At 36.6% G+C, this 13,098-nt stretch overlaps 1 long non-coding RNA gene across 2 annotated transcripts; it reads left to right on the top strand.

Annotated features, from left to right (window-relative positions):
• Positions 1 to 5,139: 5,139 nt before the first annotated feature.
• On the top strand, positions 5,140 to 9,503 carry LOC125278747. 2 transcript variants are annotated; one of them, XR_007187256.1, is made up of 5 exons: positions 5,140 to 5,567; positions 6,114 to 6,173; positions 6,303 to 6,398; positions 6,483 to 6,636; positions 8,740 to 9,503. It is a non-coding gene; the product is annotated as an uncharacterized LOC125278747 (long non-coding RNA). The 2 variants fall into 2 exon arrangements; XR_007187255.1 differs by having other exon boundaries at positions 5,140 to 6,173.
• The last annotated feature ends 3,595 nt before the right edge of the window (positions 9,504 to 13,098 follow it).

Below are 13,098 nucleotides of genomic sequence, written 5' to 3'. Positions count from 1 at the left end.
TAAAATACTAAACACAAAATACAAAAATACATACTTTTTTACAGCTTTTAACCATTACTGAAATACTAAAGTACTAGTAGATATATTTGGCTCTCTAATTAGTATTTTAGACATGTCATGTTGCTTTACTATATTTGGCTCTAATGATACTTTGTTCAAAACAACTGCATAAAAATAATTATGGGCTGTCATTAATCTCTCATTTTTGGACACACGGCCGTTGTGGCGGGACACAACAACAGGGGAAGCAGTAATTGGCAAAGAAACAGTTGAGATAGTGGCAAACAGCCTCACGTTCTGTCTCTCTGGCTTTGTATGATGTGTGATTAAATCCCTCTTGTCTCTTCATATCCTCTCACTCACTCACTCACTATCACACACTTATACACATGGCCCCGTTCCATAGCAACACAAAATTGAATTAGATCTCCTGGACCCAATCTGAAAATGATTAAAGCTATCTCTGGAAGGCCGGAAATAACATTTTATTCTAACGCACCTGGCACAAGCTCATAATCTCTCTTTTGAATCACAGAGTGAGGAACTAACATTTCCCCCTCTACAGCTTTCAATATGTATGCTAAAGTTGTATTAATCCATTACAGGTTAATTTATTGTTTACAGTCTCTCTATTTTTGTAGATTTTGCAAAGAGCGTTTGATTTAAAAAAAAAAAAATATTTTCCTTAATGTCAAAAATCTCCTTTCATTAAATTACTTCAGAGTCTATCATGAGTTAAAAAAGATAAGAAAATTTGTTTTTTCAAGTGTCATATAGCAAAATACAGGGCTTTCTGGAATACTTGATTCTGATTTGTCCCTCGCGACATTAAGTAACTTGGTATAATATCCACCATCCATATCAACTCTTTGTGTCAGATCACTCAATCAATATATTATATAGACCATTTTACGATAATGTTTGACTAACCTAATAAATAAATATGTAAAAATGACATTTTATATAATTTTACCTGTATATTACATTAAAGCTTCAGCTGAGAATATAGTCCATTGTAAGAAAAATGATGAGGACGTTGAAGATCTCTATGAAGAAGTTTATTGCAGCGTAGCAGTGACAAAGTACAAGTAGCACCTTGGGTTCATCAGAGTCGGAATGAACCCAGAACATCCAAATCTCAAACCTTTTATCCTGTTACAGTTCACCACTCTTCATGTAAATGTAGTTTCTCATGTTTTACCAGCTGTGGTCTGTATGTTAATGAAGTTGTGACACCTCATTGTCTGAGATGGTTCTCTGTGTCCCACACCCATACCCATTCTACAATTGATTACCATTTGCTCAGGATTTGATCAACCAAATGGTACATAAACAATATACTAGTTGACTTTCTTCTTCTCTATGATAATTAAGCCATTTTGGGGATGAGCTTATTCTAAAATATACTTTGGAGTGGAATCTGGGTCGAGGCAGACTACAATTTCTTACACCATTACAATGTACAAAACAATCAGACTGGCAATAAAACAAAACTGCAAAAATATTACAGTAGCCTAATATTAATATACAGAAGTCCTCAGTGGCCATTTACTCTACGAGAGAGAGTCGATAGTAGGGGTGCACGATTATCGCCCGATACGAAAAATAACGTTGAAATCATGCTTAAACATGATTCTTAGTGCGATTATGAAATCGCAAAGGCTGCGACTGTTTTTTTATGTGCAGCTTGTCAATGAAGTATGGCTCCAAATGCCAATCCATCTGATGCACTGCGAGTTTGAGTCGCTTATAATGTACATTTGAAAAAGCAACAAACATCTTTCCAAACATGAGAAGCATTTATTAACATCTTGTCCAACAAAACACATGTTTTTACTCCAAACTCACTTCATAACGACAGTTGAGCATCCTTCTGTGAGATGATGTGGCTTCATCACAGAATAATGCAGTCGTGTGTTTATTAGTCATGTTTAATCGATCAAAGTGTTACAATCTTCTGTTTATTCAGCTACAGCGATAGTATGGCATTTCCTTTATCTACTTCTGCAGCAGGGCATATTTGGAGTTTCTGCGCGAAAGCACCCTCTGGCTTTCAGATGGAGAAGCATTTACTACTGATCACAGATTCGTACAGCTCTGACAAGCTGCGCATAAAATAAATCACAGCCTTGGCCAAATCGCGTGTGATAAAATTAGCGTGACATGAAACTAGTGTCAGTTCACACCATGAACACAAAAACTACAATGATAACTTGTAGGAACCATGGACGAACCAGACAAATGAATCATTCAGATAATTCTTTCAAAACAACAAGAAGAACAGACAAGCCGCTAATTCAAGCCATCCAACCTTCACTCACTTTTCTTTTACTTAATTTTTCTTTTCCGCTGAAAGTCTTGTGTTCTAAGTCTTTCCGCAAAGTTCAACCAACGACTTCTGCCGCTTCAACTTTAACTCCAGCGACAAAGAGACTTCCCTTAAATTTTTCAGCAAGCTCAAACGTGATTGGGTTCTACCGAACACAACACGGACCTTGAAGACCCTGCGACAAATCATCGACTTGGAAAACCCTTCTCTACATGCCAACGAGGGATATTCACATTTAAAGTCGACACAAGCAAGTACCTCCAGATTAAAACTGAGCTGGTGCATTTGAATTATTGATTTATGGTTCGTTCAGGTCAGATCTTCTGAAGAGCATAATTTTGCTAGGAATTCATCATATCATATCTCTCTTAAAACTCTTTCTCTCTCATTTCCTTTCTTACTGCAATGCGTGAATAAATGTGTGTGTGTATATATGTGTTAGTTTGTGTTAGATTAGTTTGTGCTATAATAAAATCTTTTGTAGATTTTTAAAAGAAAGTGTCTTGTATTATGTGCTTCTAAAATTTAATGTCTTAAACTGTGATTTAGTTACCGTGCTTTAATCAGTGTTTTCACGATTGTTGGATATTCATATCCGCTACAAGAGCTTAGGGAACTCTCTATAATTCCCTATAAATTATTTCATTTGAGCTAATTTTACTTCCTAGGGTGTGTTTTCCCTACAAACTATAATTATAAAGTTTTAATAATCATTCCAATTCTATGAGAATATCGAAGTCCACACAACATCTATAACAATTACAACACAGAGTAACAATACTGTTGAAATCACTTTCAGAATATTTTCCAGCTGATGAACAATAAAAACCATCGACAGCCAATCTGAATCCATCCAGCTTTAAAGAGTTTGAGAATTTAAAGCGGCAGATGTTGTCTGTAGCATGTTTATGATAAATTAAATACATTATCTATTAGTGTGGATGCTAATTAGTTACCATTATAATTATCATTCTTTGTATGAACTATATCCTGGAAAGATGGAAGAAAGAAAGAATTCAAATGTTCAGCCATTTAGAACCTTTGAAGGATATAATACAAAATACTTCTTCCTTATATCCATGAAATATACATATATTAATAACAGAAAGAGATTGAAAACTGTAGAGATGAAGAATGTTTCTTACTAACAGTGCACCTCTAGTGCCTAATTTAGCAGTCATCTCAGCTTTGAGGAAATACCCAATGTGACCATACACAAATATCAGGAAAAAAGGAGAAACAACCAGACTCAATTATCTTTTGAAGCGATATAGCCACTCCAGGGACTCCAGTCTAGTGTTAGAGCCTCTTAGCAAACTGTCTATATCAATATGACGCCCCTGTTTGTTTCCACTACAGTCTTCCATGAATAAAAATTACAGATTTTCATGGACTTCATGCATAATCTTTTATTGGTACTTTTTTCCTCTCTATGAATAACTGAAGCTCTGTACGTCCCCTTCCTGTAGTGCTTCTCTTTTCAAGCCTCCCTCATGTTTTAAATTGTATGCAGGGGCGAGTCAGTGCCTCTCATCCTAGTGTGTGTCTCATCCCAGAACGGCATCAGGCATCCATATCATTACACCATGTATGAGACCACTTTTACATTGTATATTCTCACAGTGTTTCTCTGGTGCATAGACTGCAGAAGGATGCAAATCAAGGGTACAAAGTGTATCTGATTCTTGTCCTCAATGACATTGCTAAAGTGTAAAGGTTTTCTGAGGCAGTGGCTATACATTTATGAGGTCATTCAGGGTGCTAGGAACATAGACACAGAACAATACAACAATTTTCGGTCTTCATAGTTTCACCATTTCCTTCACCCTGAGTTCAAATGAGCTCATCCTGTATTAGATACCTTCTCTTTCTCTATTATCTCTCTCATTCTCTCTTTATGTAGCTGCTGTGTGCTGACCAGTGGCCATGCTGTATTAATAGTGGCTGACATGGCTTCAGCCTCTTTCCCACAATGCTCTATTTCTGTCACAATTGCTGCTTTCATGCATAACATGATTCCTGCTAACTGATCTTCATTTTGGGATTCAGACTGCCTTTCTTTCATACACTGCCACTTTTGTGCATAAACACACACACACACACAAAACAAATGAAGAGTTATTTTTGACCAGCAACATAATACAAAAAAATAAAAGTGCTTATGCCATTAGAGCTAATTTACTTTTGAAATTGATATTTGCTGCATTAACAGCTTAAATCTCTTCTGTTATTGCTGATAGCATTTTAATTAGTCACTATGTTTCAACTCGTTAAGCTCTGTAGATCAATGCTGACTCTTGTTTTGGACCATTTAAGTCTGCATTGCAGTATTCAATGGTGCTGATCAATTTTGCTGTGTTTGTTTTTCCTCCTTTGTTTTGATTTAACTTGAGGTTTTATGCCTCCATACAATCTGTCAGGTAGAGTGAATTCAGGTAAACTGGGACACTTTTTACCATTGAGATGACTGGGAAAAAACGTCACAAGTATCTTGAATTAAAGGTACAATATGTAAGAACTTTGCATTAAAATATCCAAAAACCACTAGGCCAGTGTTATAAATTTTGTTCACTTGAGTACTTACAATATCCCAAATGTTTCCAACTATATGTAATCGTGAGAAAATTGCAATTTTAACCAAGGCTCCGGGACGTGTGAGGAGTCGCCTGTCAATAATAAAAGTTCCGCTGCTCGTGAGGCGTGTGTTGCACAATCGCTCCAGCGGCCTCGTTCAGCTCCCACAACACTCGGTCCTGCTCTGCTTCATACTACAATAACGTTAATAATCGCATCCATGAACATGATTTCTTCCCGAGTCCTATCCCTAGTCTTTTGCACCATCCGTTGAGGTGAAGACTATACGGCTGCGTCCGAAACCGCCTACTTCTCTACTATTTAGTAGCTGAAAAGCAGTAGGCGAGCGAATAAGTATGTCCAAAGCAAAAGAGCAGGCGAAAATTACCTGGGTCGCGAGATTCGGCCGTGCGCCTACTTAAAGTGCGCCCGACTCCGAAACCGCCTACTTATATAATAGGGGAAAAGCAGTAGGCGAGCGAATAAGTATGTCAGAAACCTCAGCAATCATAGTTGAGTAGTTGAGAAGTTCCCGGATGATCTACTGCTTCCGGCGTGATTCTGAAGTGCTCCTCGCTGGATACATTTCTATCCCAGGAGGCCACGGGAGAGGATACGTCATAATCGAACACGGAGGAGAAAAGCGACGCGGATGCTGTCAAATGTGAGTACTGAAAACTAAAAACACGGTTCCTTTTGTTAAAGTCACATTTGTTGAACTACTGTAGAGGAAACTACTGAATGTGTAAAGATGCTGGACACTATAGTTGTGAATTTACTGTAAAAACACGTTTTATTGTGTATAGATAACGGGGAGCTCTAGTAAACACATATAACTTAATTCTCCTCCGAAGGATACATCTTAAAGATGCTTACTAAATGTTTATTTAACCTTTGACAGGAAAATATTTTTTAAGTATTATGATTTATGAGTGACGGATTATGTTCTATGTGTGATGTGTGTGTGTGCTATTATGTAAAATTCACTGTTGTCAACACTGCATTACATTAATGAAAATAATGTAAATAAACAAATGTACACTTAACTAGACAGACATAAGTTATCTATTTTATTTGTCTTGGTACTGTTAATAAAACAAGGAACATTTGTGTTGGATAAAAAGTGAGTTAAAACAAATCTTGAACTACCTCAACGTTTAAATGTAGTGCTGAGCACATAAATCTCAGAGGATCTTGTCTGATGTTACAGGGACAGATGATCACGTGTGTTTATCCGGTGATGAAGGAATCATGCCATCAAAGGCTTTGAGTGAGTATACTACAGTAATGAATATACAGTCTATTTAAATCTTAAGTTGTAGTTTATTTTAATTATTGTAATTTCAAACATTGCATTACAGCACTTTTCTGATTATTAATTTCTGTATGTTTGCTGCAGAGCTTTTGTGGTGGAGCAGGACCTACAAGGAAAGGTGATGGTGGCATTTGTGAACAAAAAAGAAAAGAAAAGGAAAACCTGAAACAAAAATATAAAGTAAGATCATTTTGTTACTTCTAATACAGAAATCAGATGACATTGTGCTGCTAAAATGATTGCTTTTGTATTATGTTTGTGTAGGATGTGAAATGTCCTCAGACTGGTGTGAGCACTGAGGACGGAGAGCCACAGCATATCCTGGGAATGGCTCAGTGCCATGGATGAGACCCTCCATCACTCCTCCTGCTCTTACTGCCTCATCTGGACTGATGTTGATGTGATTTCTTCATCCTCAGTGAGTCCAGAGCCAGCGAGAGCATCTAGACAAAGACCAAAGGACATTGAGGATGTGATTTTGTCCAAGTTTGTTCTGCTGGTTTCTGTTCATACAATGAAGCTTCAAAAGCATCATCAAATAATGTCATGAAGCTTCGGGAAGTCAGGCTCCATTGACTGATATTGTATGAACAGAAACTAGCAGGAAAAACTTGACCAAAATCACCTTTTGTGTTCAGAAAAAAAAAAAAAAATGAACAGGGATTGAACAGCGTGAAGGCGAGTGAATAATGACTGAATTTACAAACCCGATTCCAAGAAAATTGGGACACTGTACAAATTGTGAATAAAAAAGGAATGCAATAATTTACAAATCTCATAAACTTATATTTTATTCACAATAGAATATAGATAACATATCAAATGTTGAAAGTGACACATTTTGAAATGTCATGCCAAATATTGGCTCATTTTGGATTTCATGAGAGCTACACATTCCAAAAAAGTTGGGACAGGTAGCATTAAGAGGCCGGAAAAGTTAAATGTAAATATAAGGAACAGCTGGAGGACCAATTTGCAACTTATTAGGTCAATTGGCAACATGATTGGGTATAAAAAGAGCCTCTCAGAGTGGCAGTGTCTCTCAGAAGTCAAGATGGGCAGAGGATCACCAATTCCCCCAATGCTGCGGCGAAAAATAGTGGAGCAATATCAGAAAGGAGTTTCTCAGAGAAAAAATTGCAAAGAGTTTGAAGTTATCATCATCTACAGTGCATAATATCATCCAAAGATTCAGAGAATCTGGAACAATCTCTGTGTGTAAGGGTCAAGGCCGGAAAACCATACTGGATGCCTGTGATCTTCGGCCTTAGACGGCACTGCATCACATACAGGAATGCTACTGTAATGGAAATCACAACATGGGCTCAGGAATACTTCCAGAAAACATTGTTGGTGAACACAATACACTGTGCCATTCGCCATTGCCGGCTAAAACTCTATAGGTCAAAAAAGAAGCCATATCTAAACATGATCCAGAAGCGCAGGCGTTTTCTCTGGGCCAAGGCTCATTTAAAATGGACTGTGGCAAAGTGGAAAACTGTTCTGTGATCAGACGAATCAAAATTTGAAGTTCTTTTTGGAAAAGTAGGACGCCACGTCATCCGGACTAAAGAGGACAAGGACAACCCAAGTTGTTATCAGCGCTCAGTTCAGAAGCCTGCATCTCTGATGGTATGGGGTTGCATGAGTGCGTGTGGCATGGGCAGCCTATTCTGGAAAGGCACCATCAATGCTGAAAGGTATATCCAAGTTCTAGAACAAAATATGCTCCTATCCAGATGTCGTTTCTTTCAGGGAAGACCTTGCATTTTCCAACATGACAATGCCAGACCACATACTGCATCAATTACAACATCATGGCTGCGTAGAAGAAGGATCCGGGTACTGAAATAGCCAGCCTGCAGTCCAGATCTTTCACCCATAGAAAACATTTGGCGCATCATAAAGAGGAAGATGCGACAAAGAAGACCTAAGACAGTTGAGAAACTAGAAGCCTGTATTAGACAAGAATGGGACAACATTCCTATTCCTAAACTTGAGCAACTTGTCTCCTCAGTCCCCAGACGTTTGCAGACTGTTATAAAAAGAAGAGGGGATGCCACACAGTGGTAAACATGGCCTTGTCCCAACTTTTTTGAGATGTGTTGATGCCATGAAATTTAAAATCAACTTATTTTTCCCTTAAGATGATACATTTTCTCAGTTTAAACATTTGATATGTCATCTATGTTGTATTCTGAATAAAATATTGAAATTTGAAACTTCCACATCATTGCATTCTGTTTTTATTTACAATTTGTACAGTGTCCCAACTTTTTTGGAATCGGGTTTGTATATGTTTGGGTGAACTAACCCTTTATGCCCCCAAATAGAAACTGTATGAAATGTATGTATGCATGTATATTATAGTAGTACCTTGATAAAGTAAACTTTAAGAAATAAGCAGCTTTAATTAGCATTTGTGCCCGAGACACTAACAAAAAAAGGATTTAAAAAAAATCAAAAATATACTTTTGGCAGATGCTTTCATCCAAAGTGACTCACAGTGCTCTTATTACAGGAATGATCCCGCTGGAGCAACCTGGAGTAAAGTGTCTTGATCAAGGACACACTGGTGGAGATGCTGTGGAGATCGAACCAGCAACCTTCTGCTTACCAGCTCAGTGGTTTAGCCCCCTACACCACAAAAGTAATGAAGCTACAACAGAAATTATCATGTAATTGTGTAAAAATATGAAATGAAATATGGCAAGAAACTGAATGCTGACATGAATGAATTGTAAAATGTTTTAATCTGTTTATTTAATCATGCTGATGGAGAGCACATGAATGTTTGCAGCAGCCAGATTGTCCTGCACATCTTGTTTCACTTTTGCTTCAAGGTTGTGTGGTTCAGAAGACCATCATCATGGTCTTCCTTATCCTCTGGATCAACATTGTCCCCATTGAGCAGAGCAGCAGTGAGGGACATGATGGATGAAGGTGTTCATCAGCTGTTTGATCAAAATAAAGCTGCAGAATTGGCACAGCTGTGTGAGATGGCAGCAGGACTGTAAATACGTGATTGTTAGATCAATACATTTGAATAAAGCTTTGTGTTGTTGACTTGTATATGCATTTATTTGTCATTATTACTTTTATTAATTTATTATGCTATTATCAGTAAATTTATATATTTTATTTTCATTCAGTATCAATTTTAAACTATCGGTTGATTAATTGGTTCAACCTAGTTATCATTATCGGTTGACCTCTATTATTGACAGATTTTTTTTAAGTAAATAAAAACAGATATACACAGATGTGATATACTGTCTATCTTTTAAAAGTTTTGGGTCAGTAATTTTTTTTTTTTTAATTAGAGAATTTAATACTTTTATTCAGCAAAGATTAAATTATTTAAAAAAAATGCTTTCTATTCATCAAAAATATATCACAGTATCCACACAAATATTAGGCAGCACAACAATTTTCAATTATAATAAAAGTTACTTGAGAAAAAAATCAGCACATTACAATGATTTCAGAATGTGACAATGAAGAATGGAGTAATTGCTGCTAGAAATTTTGCTCTCACAGAAATAAATTACATTTTAAAATATATTAAAATAGAAATGATCAAATTAATGCAGCCTTGGTGAGCATAAGAAACTTCTTTCAAAAAATCATATATGTAGACACGTGTATAAGATTTTTTTTAAACGTTAAACTACTAGATTAATTGATCCAGTGCTTTAACAAATGTATCTTAAAAAAGCAAACCATAGTTCATGCAATATGCCAAATGAATCCATTACCAACTTGTTCAGACATCCATAACGTGAAGTAATGATGGAGTTGATGCCGCAGATAATCCTAGAGTAATCTGGTACATATTGATTTAGCAAGCGCTTGATAAAAACACAATCAAGTGGGCGGCAGAGTGTGTTCTGCTTGGACAGATGTGATGGATGTCTTTCCGCCCTAATGACAGATCCCCTGCAGAAACATTAGGCTGATGCTTTTTCATCATTTCAATGCATTAATATCATTGATGTTATTTTCAGAACAAGTTTGCTAAATAAGCTGTAGATCAGGGGTGTCACTCAGTTTGTTGATTTAACTGTAATTTGAAATTTTTAAGTAATTTCATCACATGAATATAATAATTATAAACACTGTGCACAAACTTGACTTCCTAAATATGTTAAGAATTGGTACTGCTCGTTACTTTGCCTTCAGGATACTCATAATGCTTAAAAAAACACCACATCACCAGAGAGTTTGATTGATGAAAAGTCGACTCCATATCTGCTCTCTCAAATTTGCTTATATAACCTGTAAAGATATAAGTGCTAAGTAATTTTCAGTGAGAAAATAATAAGAGAAACCTCATCTATGAGGGCCAGATAGAAATGATCTGCACTGGATTATCTGCGCTGGAAACAGATATTGAAAAGGTTATGGATGAAAAGCTTGTTCTGGTGAAGGATATTAAATATTTAGCTTTCTGAGCCTGGAAAACCTAAACTACTCCATAAAACAAAATGTTGTGTTTTTCTTTCTTAATTGTTACCCAGAATGCTTCATCTTGGGTCTGGATTAATGGTTACAAATAAATGAAAAATAAAATAAATCACAGTATGTTCATGTGTTTGTATGTGTGCTTGTGAATGTGAGTGTGAACACCGTATGGTGCAATTTTCCTGGACTATTCTCTTATGTCTATAGTTACATGTGAATATTGGCCCCCTGGTTCCCATTGAGGCAGGTGAGTAATGTTTTAACATTGGCAATGGACCGATCAACTTTATTGCAGCTGTAAGGTGCTTTGCATTTGTGGGCACTTACTGCTTGCAACATGAATAATGCAAACTGGTTATCATTTTAGTAAAACGTTGTGTGGGAGCACTTCAGATGATTCATGTACTGAAAGAACGTGCAGTCATGGCACAAGATCTGACTGCCTGATGAATTCTGAAAAGAAAGGGATTTCAATGATTTTTTTTAGGTTGTATTGTAGTCTAATCTTCAACTTGCGGGATTACAATCACAAAATAGAGATGCATTCTAATACAGATGCTTTAAATGAATGCATTTGTGTTGTAAAATTAAAGATTAATTAAAGGCTTGAATGTGGGCATGACAGAGTTGTTCATATGAAGTATAATAATTGGCGCTCTGCTTTGATATCCGTATCCGCAAATTTGTTCAGTTTATATCTAAGTTGTTGAATCATTTTATCTTTATACAAATATTTACACGTTAAAGGGTTAGTTCACCCAAAAATGAAAATAATGTAATTTATTACTCACCCTCATGCCGTTCCACACCTGTAAGACCTTCGTTAATCTTCGGAACACAAATTAAGATATTTTTGTTGAAATCCGATGGTGCAGTGAACTGCATTGCCAGCAATGACACCAAAAATAACGACTTATATAGTGATGGCCGATTTCAAAACACTGCTTCATGAAGCTTCGGAACGTTATGAATCAGCATGTCAAATCAACGGTTTGGAGTGCCAAAGCCATGTGATTTCAGCAGTTTGGTGGTTTGACACGCGATCCGAATCATGATTCGACATGCTGATTCATAACGCCCCGAAGTTTCATGAAGCAGTGTTTTGAAATCGGCCATCACTATATAAGTTGTTATTTTGTTTTTTTTGGTGCACCAAAAATATTCTTGTCGCTTTATAATATTAATATTGAACCACTGTACTCACATGAACTGATTTAAATATGTTTTTAGTACATTAATGGATGTTGAGAGAGGAAGTGTCATTGCAGGCAATGCAGGCCTCACGGAGCCATCGGATTTCAACAAAAATAACTTAATTTGTGTTCCGAAGATCAACGAAGGTCTTACGGGTGTGGAACGGCATGAGGGTGAGTAATAAATTACATTATTTTCATTTTTTAACCCTTTAAGAAATTTGCTAGGAAAAAAGCATGAGACATTTGATGTCGGAGGACATTTGTTTTTTTGCCGAGTTTATATTTTTAAGCCTATAGAGTGCCCCAGGGATGATGCGTTTTTGTAGGCCAACCCGGAAGTTAGCGGTGCACGGTTCCCTCGGTTGAAAGCCTATGCATTTTTCCCATAGACTTTTGGAAAATCACAGAAAATAAGCTCTGTGTTTAACAAAGGGTTATGTCACTTACACGTTTTGTCTATCAAGATAATCTTTACAAGTTAACACAACATTTAAAGATTTTGAAGCCTAAATAAAGTCGTCAGATTTAAAAGGCTAACAGTAGGCTATAAACGGACTACAGCACACCATGGTCGCGGATCAACGTCGTCACCACCAAACTTCCTCAAACTGTATTTAAAAAACAACTTTATTTACAAACATGTTCGCTGATTATGATATGCGCTGTATATGAATACTTATCCACTTTTTCATGAGAAATGTCCCGTTTTTAATGATGACGTCTAAAGTCCCCGTCAAAGGAAGTAGTCCCTTTTAGCAATTTGTTAGCAACCGCCGATTTTAAGACACAGTAAAAGTTTAAAAAATCACAAGTGGGTTATAACTGGTGTGTTTTATATCATAGATCAAAACGTGAAAGTATTTAGAGGCTTTGTTAACCACAGACCTTATTTCAGGCGATTTAGCAAAAACCCATTCAAAAAACCCATAGACTTTATGGCGTTGGAACCGGAAGTCCAAAAATGCTAACTCGCTTCCGGGTTTTGCCTACAAAAATGCGTCATCCCTGGGGCACTCTATTTACTACTCTAAGGCAATAGAGAGCAACAATGACTTTCCAGGTTTATAATTTTCTCCATTGTGATTTAAAAAAAATCCTCACTAAAGCATTCTAAGCCATGAATCTAACCAAGCAGCTCCTTAAACATCAAACTTTGAGGCAATAAAGAAAAAAGAAAAAAGACTTTTAAGACACACTGAACATTGTATAGACATGTATAG

This window comes from Megalobrama amblycephala, linkage group LG11 (genome assembly GCF_018812025.1).
Source record: "Megalobrama amblycephala isolate DHTTF-2021 linkage group LG11, ASM1881202v1, whole genome shotgun sequence".
NCBI classification, from domain to species: Eukaryota; Metazoa; Chordata; class Actinopteri; order Cypriniformes; family Xenocyprididae; genus Megalobrama; species Megalobrama amblycephala.
Note: the sequence above shows the minus strand (reverse complement) of the source record. Positions and strands in the feature narration are given on the sequence as shown.